Here is a 10674-nt window from a genome sequence, read left to right as displayed (position 1 = left end):
TACACTATGCCTTGGATATATTCTGCTCCATACCTCTCCTGCTCCTCTCTACCCTCCAGCTTAACCAGACTTAGCTGACACTCCTTGACTCCCAGTATGTCATTGTTGTACATTTCTGTATTACCACTACAAACTCTTATTATGCAATATGTTATGCATGTATTTCCTGACTGTTCATGCCTTTTACTCTTGTATTTTACCTTTAACATTATGTAGCCTTTATTTCCTTGGTATTGCTTGTGGGGGCTTTTCTACCGGGCCTCTGCTGTTACTGGGCACTTCTTAGCCCAGTGGACCTCCCCGTGGTACTCAGACTGCACATACATGAATAACTTCTAACAGCTATCTTTGCACACAATGTTATTGTACCTGCTGTTGTACCTTTGTCTCACTTGTAGTCATGGCTCTGTCCAGATATCTAACTCACCGCGGGTTGTCAGGTATGGTCGGTCACGTCCATGGCATTTACGCTAGGTATCCCTAAGCACTTCATCAGGGTTGTCCTGTTGTCGGGTGTCTTCCTCACGCTTCTGCTGTTTGCCCACTATGCGAAGTGTGCGATATATTCTCCCGCTTTATATTTGTGTGGGGACACGTGCATCATCCGCGGGAAGGTGTTTTACCCTGGGTACTGGGTTATGCATGATACACTCAGGTCTGGACAGTGTCTTGGACCTGTACTTCCCCCATAAGTTCTGACTTGTGTGTCAGATATGTACAGGATTGGACATCTTGTCATCATAACCGTTCTACTATTTACACGGGTTACTTATCCCGTGAGGGATATTCAGAAAATTGGACCATTCCACACAGAAACGATATCAAAATGTATTTTGGCTTTATGAAAATGTGCAGGGGTTTTAACATGCAGGAATACATGGTTTACACTATCTGACACTGCACCTAGGGTGACAATACCTACTACATGTGTGGCAGGGGGTGCGGTATGTGTAGCTGTGTCTGCAGCGGACCAGTTAAGACGCGATGCGTCAGATTGAATTTGGTGGACCGTTCTGTTATGGGGCTGGGTTTGTGTGATGTGGAGGGGTATGCTGGGTAGCCCATTATGCAGCCAGGTGTGTTGCATTTGTTATGGCCAGTTCCATCAGGACCAACCTGTGGGTATGTGATGGTGACATATCTGCTTGCCATTTGACTGCACATTTACATGATACATATGTTTGTGGATTGTGTTTCTACACGCTATGGCCTGTCTGCTTTCGTCTTGCAGCTGTTTTTCCGCCGTAACCATTGTGTTTATGTCACTTCACCCGCTGCCCCTCCCTATACCTTCTGGTTCACCTTTTTTCTGCATCACGAGGTCCACAGTATAAGCGCTTTGCGGGTTTTACCATTACCCATCCACCCTCACATGCAATTCATTACTCACATCCGATAGCTCACTACTTTTGTTGGGTTGCCATGACCGGCCAGAGTAGCACATTAATATTGACTGCCCTACAGGTGTCGGGTACCTTTATGGTTGTGTGGACTACCCTGCCATGTTTGCTTCCCACATGCTATACCTCACACACATAGGTACAGCTTATACTTCACTTTCGTTACTTGGTTGGTATACCCGGGTACTACCCATTCGGCTGTGTCACATACTAGTTTGGCTTCTACCGATGACTCCTGGTATTTGCACACCTGTTGCACTCATTGGGGGGATAGCACCTTTTCCGATGTCCATGCTATTCCTTCCACATATCCGACTGTTGTGGACAATGCCTCCCACGGTCTGGTACTGTTTCCACCTTTTCAATTGGCCGCAATGTAACATTTCGCGGTGGACACAACACATTTTCCACGCCATCACGACACATACCCACGGTCAGTTCGGCAGATGGAACTTCTAGCTCTTGCCTATATCTAAGCTTTAGTCTTGTAGCATTTCAGTGGTTTTATTCTTTTCTTATGACATTTATGTAATATACGTGTGGAGAACAACTGTTTAATGCCACTATTACATGACATCTGAGGGATAATTATGTCCTATAATCTCTGCACATTTGCCATGTTTACATGCTTGTGTCAAGACACATCTGGCCGCAGCGGTAGTGTCGCTCGCAAAGTGGGACAGGTGGTATTCTTAGTCGATGGTACGGGTCATACTGTTCCTTTCGGCCTACACGTGTCCTTATTGTTGTAGCTGTTTCTATGCTCCTGATTCGTTTACATGTGTACTCTATTCCCTATCACATTTGTTATGTGGGATACAGACATACCTTTTGTATGTGTCTATTACATCCCTTGTGGGATATGATTCGGACATGACAGTCACTACATATATCTACTTTTCTCCTCGTGTATTTTGTTATGGACACATCTGCACAGCTATGTACCCTCCCTTACATTATGGGTCAGCTAGTGACCCTCTCCATTGGGCTGGACGTACCTCCTGGTGGTGCCCTAGCATATGATATGTTTCACTTCGACATGGTATAGCTATGAACACTACGTTGGACCATGGGCACGCGTTTTTTCTGTCATTTGTTCAAGGGTAGGGACCTGTTATTCCCTATCGTGCATTTGTGTTTGCTTCTTCATTTTCTGTTCGCAGGGACTATCTTGCATCCTTTGTATACATTTCAGTCTCAACGAACACTGATAGGTACGAGTATTACTGCAGGCGGACTATACTATTCAGCAGTTGCGGTTGCTCATCGACAGCTGACATTGACATGCCTCCCTCCGCAACTTCGGTACGCCACATGCACTCGCGCACGTTTCCTATGCACGTGGCTGTGGCGGCTGCACGCCTTCATTAATATGCATATGGTGCTACTACTCCATATATACGCCGCACGGCTGGCGCAAGCCTTACACCAGCCTTGCGCCGAGCTTCATGAATCCGGGGGATAGTCTTTTATTAGGTATTTATGATGAATTAATTGTGTAATTGTATGTTTATGGCTGTCTAATTTCATTAATCAGTCATTTTTTGACCAATCAGTTTATGTGGTTTTGTGGTCAACACATTTTCAGTTTTCAGATCATTAAAGATTCTTAATATTTTAGTGTTTGTATTATACAAGTATCTCATTATGGGCTTTATTAGGAGCATTATTTGATGTCCTTTGGCTCCTTACGGTGTGGCGACTATTGCTAACAATTGTTAATTGATTAATAGTTCAATTGATAGGCTAGGGCTTGTACTGCTTTACTATAAAAGAAGTTGTAAGTATTTGTGTAAGTACGTCTGAAGACGCAGATGTGGTGTCCGTGAAAGCGCTTACGTTCTATTAATAAACTCAGTTTTATATTTTATTTTATTTTATTTGTTCCTACGAATTTTCTTTCATTGTGGAAGGTTGAAGGTGGACTTTTAAGGTGGTTGAGCTCCTTCAACTTTGGGTTATTTCTATATAGATATATATATATATATATATATATATATATATATATATATATATATATATATATATATGTATTTATATTTTATTTTATTTTATTTGTTCCTACGAATTTTCTTTCATTGTGGAAGGTTGAAGGTGGACTTTTAAGGTGGTTGAGCTCCTTCAACTTTGGGTTATTCTATATAGATATATAAATATATATATATATATATATATATATATATATATATATATATATATATGTATATATATATATATATATATATATATATATATAGATATACACATATATATATATATATATATATATATGTAAATACATGTCCCTTCCATGATATGTGTGAGAAAATATCACACATATCAATACACAACATATATATATATATATATATATATATATATATATATATATATATATATACAGCAGTACATGGGTGCAAAATAAACTTTGACGTGTAGTGTGTAACCCATGTTGAGAACACATCACATTTGTTCATGAAGGTGGGATTTGTATGTTGGCAAAGGCTAGTAGGCAAATTGTGGTATGTAGGTTGCGTCTGCAGACAGAAAAGACAGCATACATGGCTGGTATATGACACATGCGGTGTGTAAACACAGTGGATGGGGAGTGTTGTTTGGAATGTGTACGCCATTGAGCCCCCATATGGAAGCAATTGGACCAAGGTCCCCACCCATGGACAGTCACAACAGCATCTACATGGTCATAAAGGTGCTTGCGCTGTGGGCTGTGCAGAAGGAGCAAGCATGTCCACCCTGTGCATGTGTACTGTAGGGCTCCAGGTGATGTAGCAAGTCCCTCATGTCCCTGTGGAGCTCTCTACGCACCAGACCCTGGACCTGACTGTGGGTGACAGGGTTGTGTCTGTGTGTGCTCGTGGTGGGGACACCATCTGTTGAGGTGGTTCCACCTGAAGGTAGTGCAGGACCAGTAGATGATAATGTCCCATGGTGGTTCCCAGATGCGATGTGGCCTGGTAACATGGCCAGATGAGGTGGGAGAGGTAGTTCTGCTGGCAACTAACCCCTACACATGCTATTGTGTCACTGTTATGGAACATAGGTGGACTGTAATAGTCCACACAATCCTGAAGCATGTCCAACACCATGCATAGATTTCCCCAATAGCACAGAATAGCAGATGTGCAGCAATCACATAGCATGCATACCACATGCACATGTGGAACCATAGTGGCACTGACAATGGCATGCAGGTGAAATAGTCTGTAACAGGCCAGCAAAGATAGTGTCCCCACAGGGAAAATGGCTACAAACACATAGCATAAAACATGGTGCAAACACATAGCACAAAGCGTGGTACAGTACAACATATATCCCAATGGTAGGTAAGCTGTTGACATACCAATTGCATTGTGTGAATGGTTTGTTGTAGCTGATGGTGGGGGGAGACAGAGATGTGTATTAAGAACTATGGTACCCTGCTGTATGAGTTGCTCAGACCTGTTTCCATCTTTATGTCTTCCGGGGAAGATGACTCATGCAAGATTGACAGCGTTCTGTGCTGCAGAAATGGAGGTAATCGTGGAGCACCTGATACAGCACTACCAGCTACTTTTTGGCAGGACAGCCCACGATCAGCAGGAGAGGACCACCCTGTGGAATGATCTGGTCCACAGGGTCAATAATGTTGGCCTGCAGAACTGGAGTTATGAGCACGTCCAGCATCATTGCGCTGACCTGCTTCACCATGTACGTCAGCGTGCAGCTGCCATATGGGGGCACCACCTCACAACGGGGGGCATGCTATCCACCCACCCCTGACCTGTGTCGAGGAGCTTTTCACCAGCCTTGTGGCACATGCCCATCTGCAGAGCCAACAACTGTTAGGGAGCATTGTGGAGGTGGGTGCCACTGACACACTGGTTGAGGAGTGTGCAGGTAAGGCCCCAGGGCACATCATTAGACCACTCTTGTGTATGCATCTGCATCTGTACAGGTAGATCATGCATATCTGAGATGCCATATACATAGTCTGCTGCTGTGTAGCAGTAATAAACAGTTGTGCATAAGCTGTAGTATTGTGGCCTTCCACTGTTGATGTACTCTAATGCTGCACTCACCATTTACAAATGCCACAGCTGTGGCCACTGACATCAACTCTCTCACACTCTTATGTTTGTCCCTCAAGGATACCACCAAGGCAGCTGCCTGTAACCGGTGAGTATGATTCATGGTCATGCTTGACAATACACCGGGCATGTAATAGCTATGGGATATTCCATGCACACATCTAACACACCTACTCATACTGCATGCTGTACACATTCATGTTTCATTGCTGTAAAATACACTGCATCACTGTGGAGACTATAATGGGGTATTGGAAGGGTACATCAGACATAGTCAAGATAACTAACATCCTGTCATTGTGAAATGTGTCCACAGGGATGAGAAGTATGGCAGGACACACGGCCTAGAGTAGAGACATGTGTGAAACAACACCCTCATACGGTGCTACAAGTGTAAATATACCTGTATTACAATAGCAACTATTACAGACTGACACTATGTCAAAACATAGTACTGTGGTCCACATAATAAGCTGGTAGTTGGCTGTTGCACGTAGTGTCCCATTCTTGGGACATTGCAAACTGACACATGTGTAGGCCATAGTTATCAAGCATCTGCCAAAAGGCTGGAGGTGGGGAGAGTGTGTCATCATAACACAGCAGTGCATTGCAGCAGGGATCCTACGTATGCTAAGAATGGCTATATCTGTACACAATCAGGTTAAGTAACTATGGCAGACGTAACCCTGACTCCACAGCAATAGTGACAGCAATGTGTGAACTCCAAGGGATGTGCACATGAGTAGACCTTGCAAACATGCAAAGTTGTGGGACATGTGTAGGGCACCCCCCGTAGCCATGGTAAGGTCTGGCGGTTGTCAGTGTAATAGTCTTGTATTGTAAACCACCCAAAGCTAAAAACTAAAATAACTAAAATAAGCGGAATCGGACAAAGCAGCTACAGCACGGACTGTTTAATGTAAGCGCTTTCGGTTAAGGATATTCCTCCACTTTCTTCAGACATATACAATACCAAACTTACAGCACAGCTTTTTATACATAACAAGAAACTAATTAAAAACAATTGAAGTAATTAATTAAATTAAACACTTGATTATCTACAACCCAATAATTTAAAGGGCTAATACCTTTAACCAAGTACATGATTTTTTTAAAATATGATAGTACAACTAACTAAACCATGTTCTCTACATGAATTTCTTATAAATAAAAATCTGTAATAGTAAAATGTTTATATTATTAGAATATTTATATTAAGGTTAATAAAAACAGGACAGCAACATGAAATCCAACTAATGTCTACACTCCAACAAACATATAAATATATTATTATATAGAAAATTCTGTGCAATTAAGTAGCACTACATCCTGTATGGAGAAACCAAACTACTTCATAAGTGCATCTACATGTATTCTCTATAAAAATAGAAATAAACCAGTAATAGAAAAGTAATAACAATAGTAATAACTACTTTTTGTTAATAACATTATCACTATAGAAAAAAACCCAAATGTTTGTTACATGTGTCTCTCTAACTCTCAGTTCATACATAAACCATAGAGATGTTATCCCGATAGTGAGACAACGGAATAACAACCTCATCTCTTCAGTGCTTTTAATTTCAGAATGCATTTAATAGATGCATACTCATTCAACCCTGGGGGTAAATGGGCAAGTGTTCTAATTTGCCATAAGACCTCCTGTTCTTCAAGCCATAGTTACCATGGGCCCCTCCTAAGGTGTGTTTTGACCTGCTGTACAACTGAAAACAAAAAAGAGTGCTCAGGATATTCACAAATATGCTTGGCAAGTGCATTGGTCATATCCCTTCTCCCTATAGCATATAAGTGTTCATAAACTCTTTTCTTTAATGACCTCTCTGTTTTACCAATGTAAAATGAGGGACATCTCCTACACAAAGCAAAATACACTACACCTTTAGTTTCACAGTTGTACTTGTCATTGATGGAATAATTTTTACCATTGATGTTAACCTTGTTACCAGGTAAAATATGTTTACACTGTGGGCACATCCCACATTTGGACATGCCCGTGCTAATCATTCTGGTTTTAATTGTTGTCTTTTCGATGAGATTCTTTAAATGAACCCTTCTCCTATATGTGAAAGTTGGATGAGGTCCTATCACTTTGGCCAAAGACTGATCCTCCAAAATAATGTTCCAATTTTTGGAGATAATGCCCCTAATTAGGTTGAAATCTATGCAGTAAGTAAAGAGGAAGTTGATGGGTGGTGCTTCTCCTATTTTGATCTTCTGTGCTGCATGCATTATTCCCCCTCCGAATAAAGGCCTAAAATGGCCTGATTCTCTTTTAACCTGAACTTCGTCCATTACCTCTTTTATTAGAGAATCCGGATAGCCTCTCATGGAAAACTTTAAACTTAAGTTTTCACATTCGCTAATGAAATCCTGTTTTTCAGACACCATTCTTGCCGCTCTGACAAATTGCCCTTTCACCACACTTCTCTTTTGGTGAAGAGGGTAGCTACTAGAGAAGTGGAGATAGGAATTTGAATGAGTTGGCTTTCTGTGGATCACTGACTTGAATTTACTATTAGCATTGTCCTTACTCAGTTTAACATCCAAGAAGCAAATCTCCTCTACCCCAATGGAATAGGTAAATTGTAGGAAATCGGTCATTTTTGAAATGCTGTTAATAAATTCAGGAATCGAATCTAATGAACCTTTCCATAAGAAACACATGTCATCTTGGTACCTAATGTACCAAGCGATATTTTGTTGGTACATATCATTTTGGAATAACCACTGATGTTCCCAGTGTGCAAGTACACTATTTGTGAAACTACATCCACAGGGAGAACCCATGGCAATGCCCGTCCTTTGGAAGAAAAACTGATCTTTGAACACCAGGAAGTTATTTGATAACACTAAATCTAAAAGTGTTTCTACTAGGTACATTTGATCATTAGTTGCCTCCTTACACAACATGAAATTTCTTGTCCACTCTATACCCAACTGATGAGGAATAACCGTGTGCAAGTCCTTAATGTCCACCACGAGAAAAATGAGGTCTTGATCATATTCAATTTTATCAATGTGTTGCAAGAAACCCCAGGAGTCTTTACAAATTTGTGGCTCATTTTTTAATAGAGGTTTAAGAATGCCATCAACTAGTTTGGCAAAAGCATACGTGATAGAACCCCTTCCATCCACAGTTGGTCTGAAGGGGGGATTAACCAAATCTTTATGAATTTTCAGTGTGCCAAACAAAGTGGGAATTCTGGGGGCTGGCATGGTTAGATAATGTAAGGTGTCACAATCTATACTACCTTTGAGAAACAAATCTTCCACTACTCCCCTAATCTTCTTGTAAGCTAAATGTACCTCATTAAGGCTTGACTTCAAGTATGTGTCTGATTGTAGGTGTTCAAGCATCTTTCTATCATAAAAGTATTCATCCATAAAAATGAGGCCCCCTCCCTTGTCTGGCATCATAACTCTTATTTTACATTCATTAAGGAGGGAAATGAAAGCCAACTCGTTATTAGAAATGTTACCTCTCATTATTTTAGGAGGAGCCTGTGAATTAAACATTGACCTTAAATCAATTTCACACATCTTCTCAAAAATACTTAAAACACCATATAATGGAGGGTTAAAGATACTTGATACTTTATGAGTATTGAGAAGTGTAGGCGTATTGCCTAAACTAAAAGCCAAATTTAATTTGCGCACATATAACTTCAAGTCTATAATAGTGTTGACTAAGTTACATTTTTGTCAGGAACAAATGAAAGTCCTTTGGAAAAAAAGTCAATCAGAGCTTGTTCCACTGTTAGCACTGTGTAATTATAGATCTTGAAGTCACCTTGTTTACTGGTAAGAACATTAGGTCCCTTTGTTTCAGGGGGAATCATCTCCTTCGTTGGTTCCCCCTTCTCCTCCTCTGTGTATGCCCCCTGTTGTTGGACTTAGTATTGTTGTTCGACACAGGAATTGACCTGTCTCTGGCCCTGGAAAAACCCTGGTTGGTTTCGTCTTCATTTGAACTCTGGTCTATTTGATTTTGATTGTTGTTTATTAACCTTAATATAAATATTCTAATAATATAAACATTTTACTATTACAGATTTTTATTTATAAGAAATTCATGTAGAGAACATGGTTTAGTTAGTTATACTATCATATTTTAAAAAATCATGTACTTGGTTAAAGGTATTAGCCCTTTAAATTATTGGGTTGTAGATAATCAAGTGTTTAATTTAATTAATTACTTCAATTGTTTTTAATTAGTTTCTTGTTATGTATAAAAAGCTGTGCTGTGAGTTTGGTATTGTATATGTCTGAAGAAGGTGGAGGAATATCCTTAACCGAAAGCGCTTACATTAAACAGTCCGTGCTGTAGCTGCTTTGTCCGATTCCGCTTATTTTAGTTATAATAGTCTTGTATTGGTCATACATGCACCGCTGATGTTGTGATCTGTAAGGCAGACATCAGGCATTCACAAATGACATCTGTTCACATATCATCCCAGGTATGAGTTGCTCTAACACATAGGGGCTGTAAGCATTGAAGCTGACATAACTGACACAGTACTACACATGCAGCAATGGTTTGTACACCTGTGAGGTATGGTGCACAGTACAAGGCAGGGTGCAGAACAGGTCCACAGTAACACTTTGTACATGGGTGCAGTGTTATCAAGGGAAAGGGCCATCACCTACCAACACAGCCCATTATTCACAGACATCTATACTGGTGCTAGCATGAAGTCACTATAGTTGCACTGCGTGCTGTTGAGTACAATATGTAATGCATGCTGACAGAAGTGTAATGGGAGGACTGTGTGTACAAAAGTTTTGCAACCTCACATGTAGGTGTGTGTGTGGGGGTTGGGTGTGTGTTGATTGTGTCTGTAAGTGCAATCTGGTGGAGTGGAGTGTGGTTGATGCATGTCGAGTGTGTGTGTACGTGTGTCTGTGTGGGTGTCCATGTATGCACAGGTGATTGTGGGGTTGATCACATGGCAGTACTTTTACTTGGGCTTGTGCCATACATGTACATGGAGTGACACATGAGACAGCAGGACAACCTGTCTGATATGTGAACACAGGACAGCTGATAGCCTAACAAGGTCTGTAGCATGGAACATGCATTGGGAGAGAAATCACAGACCAGATATACACATCATATTGCCATCAGCAGATAGATAACTGGTACCCATGTATGCAGCACTACTAATGCAATGAGGAATTACCAGAGC

This window comes from Protopterus annectens, chromosome 2.part0 (assembly GCF_019279795.1).
Source record: "Protopterus annectens isolate FY-2018-M chromosome 2.part0, PAN1.0, whole genome shotgun sequence".
Lineage (NCBI taxonomy): Eukaryota > Metazoa > Chordata > Ceratodontiformes > Protopteridae > Protopterus > Protopterus annectens.
Note: the sequence above shows the minus strand (reverse complement) of the source record.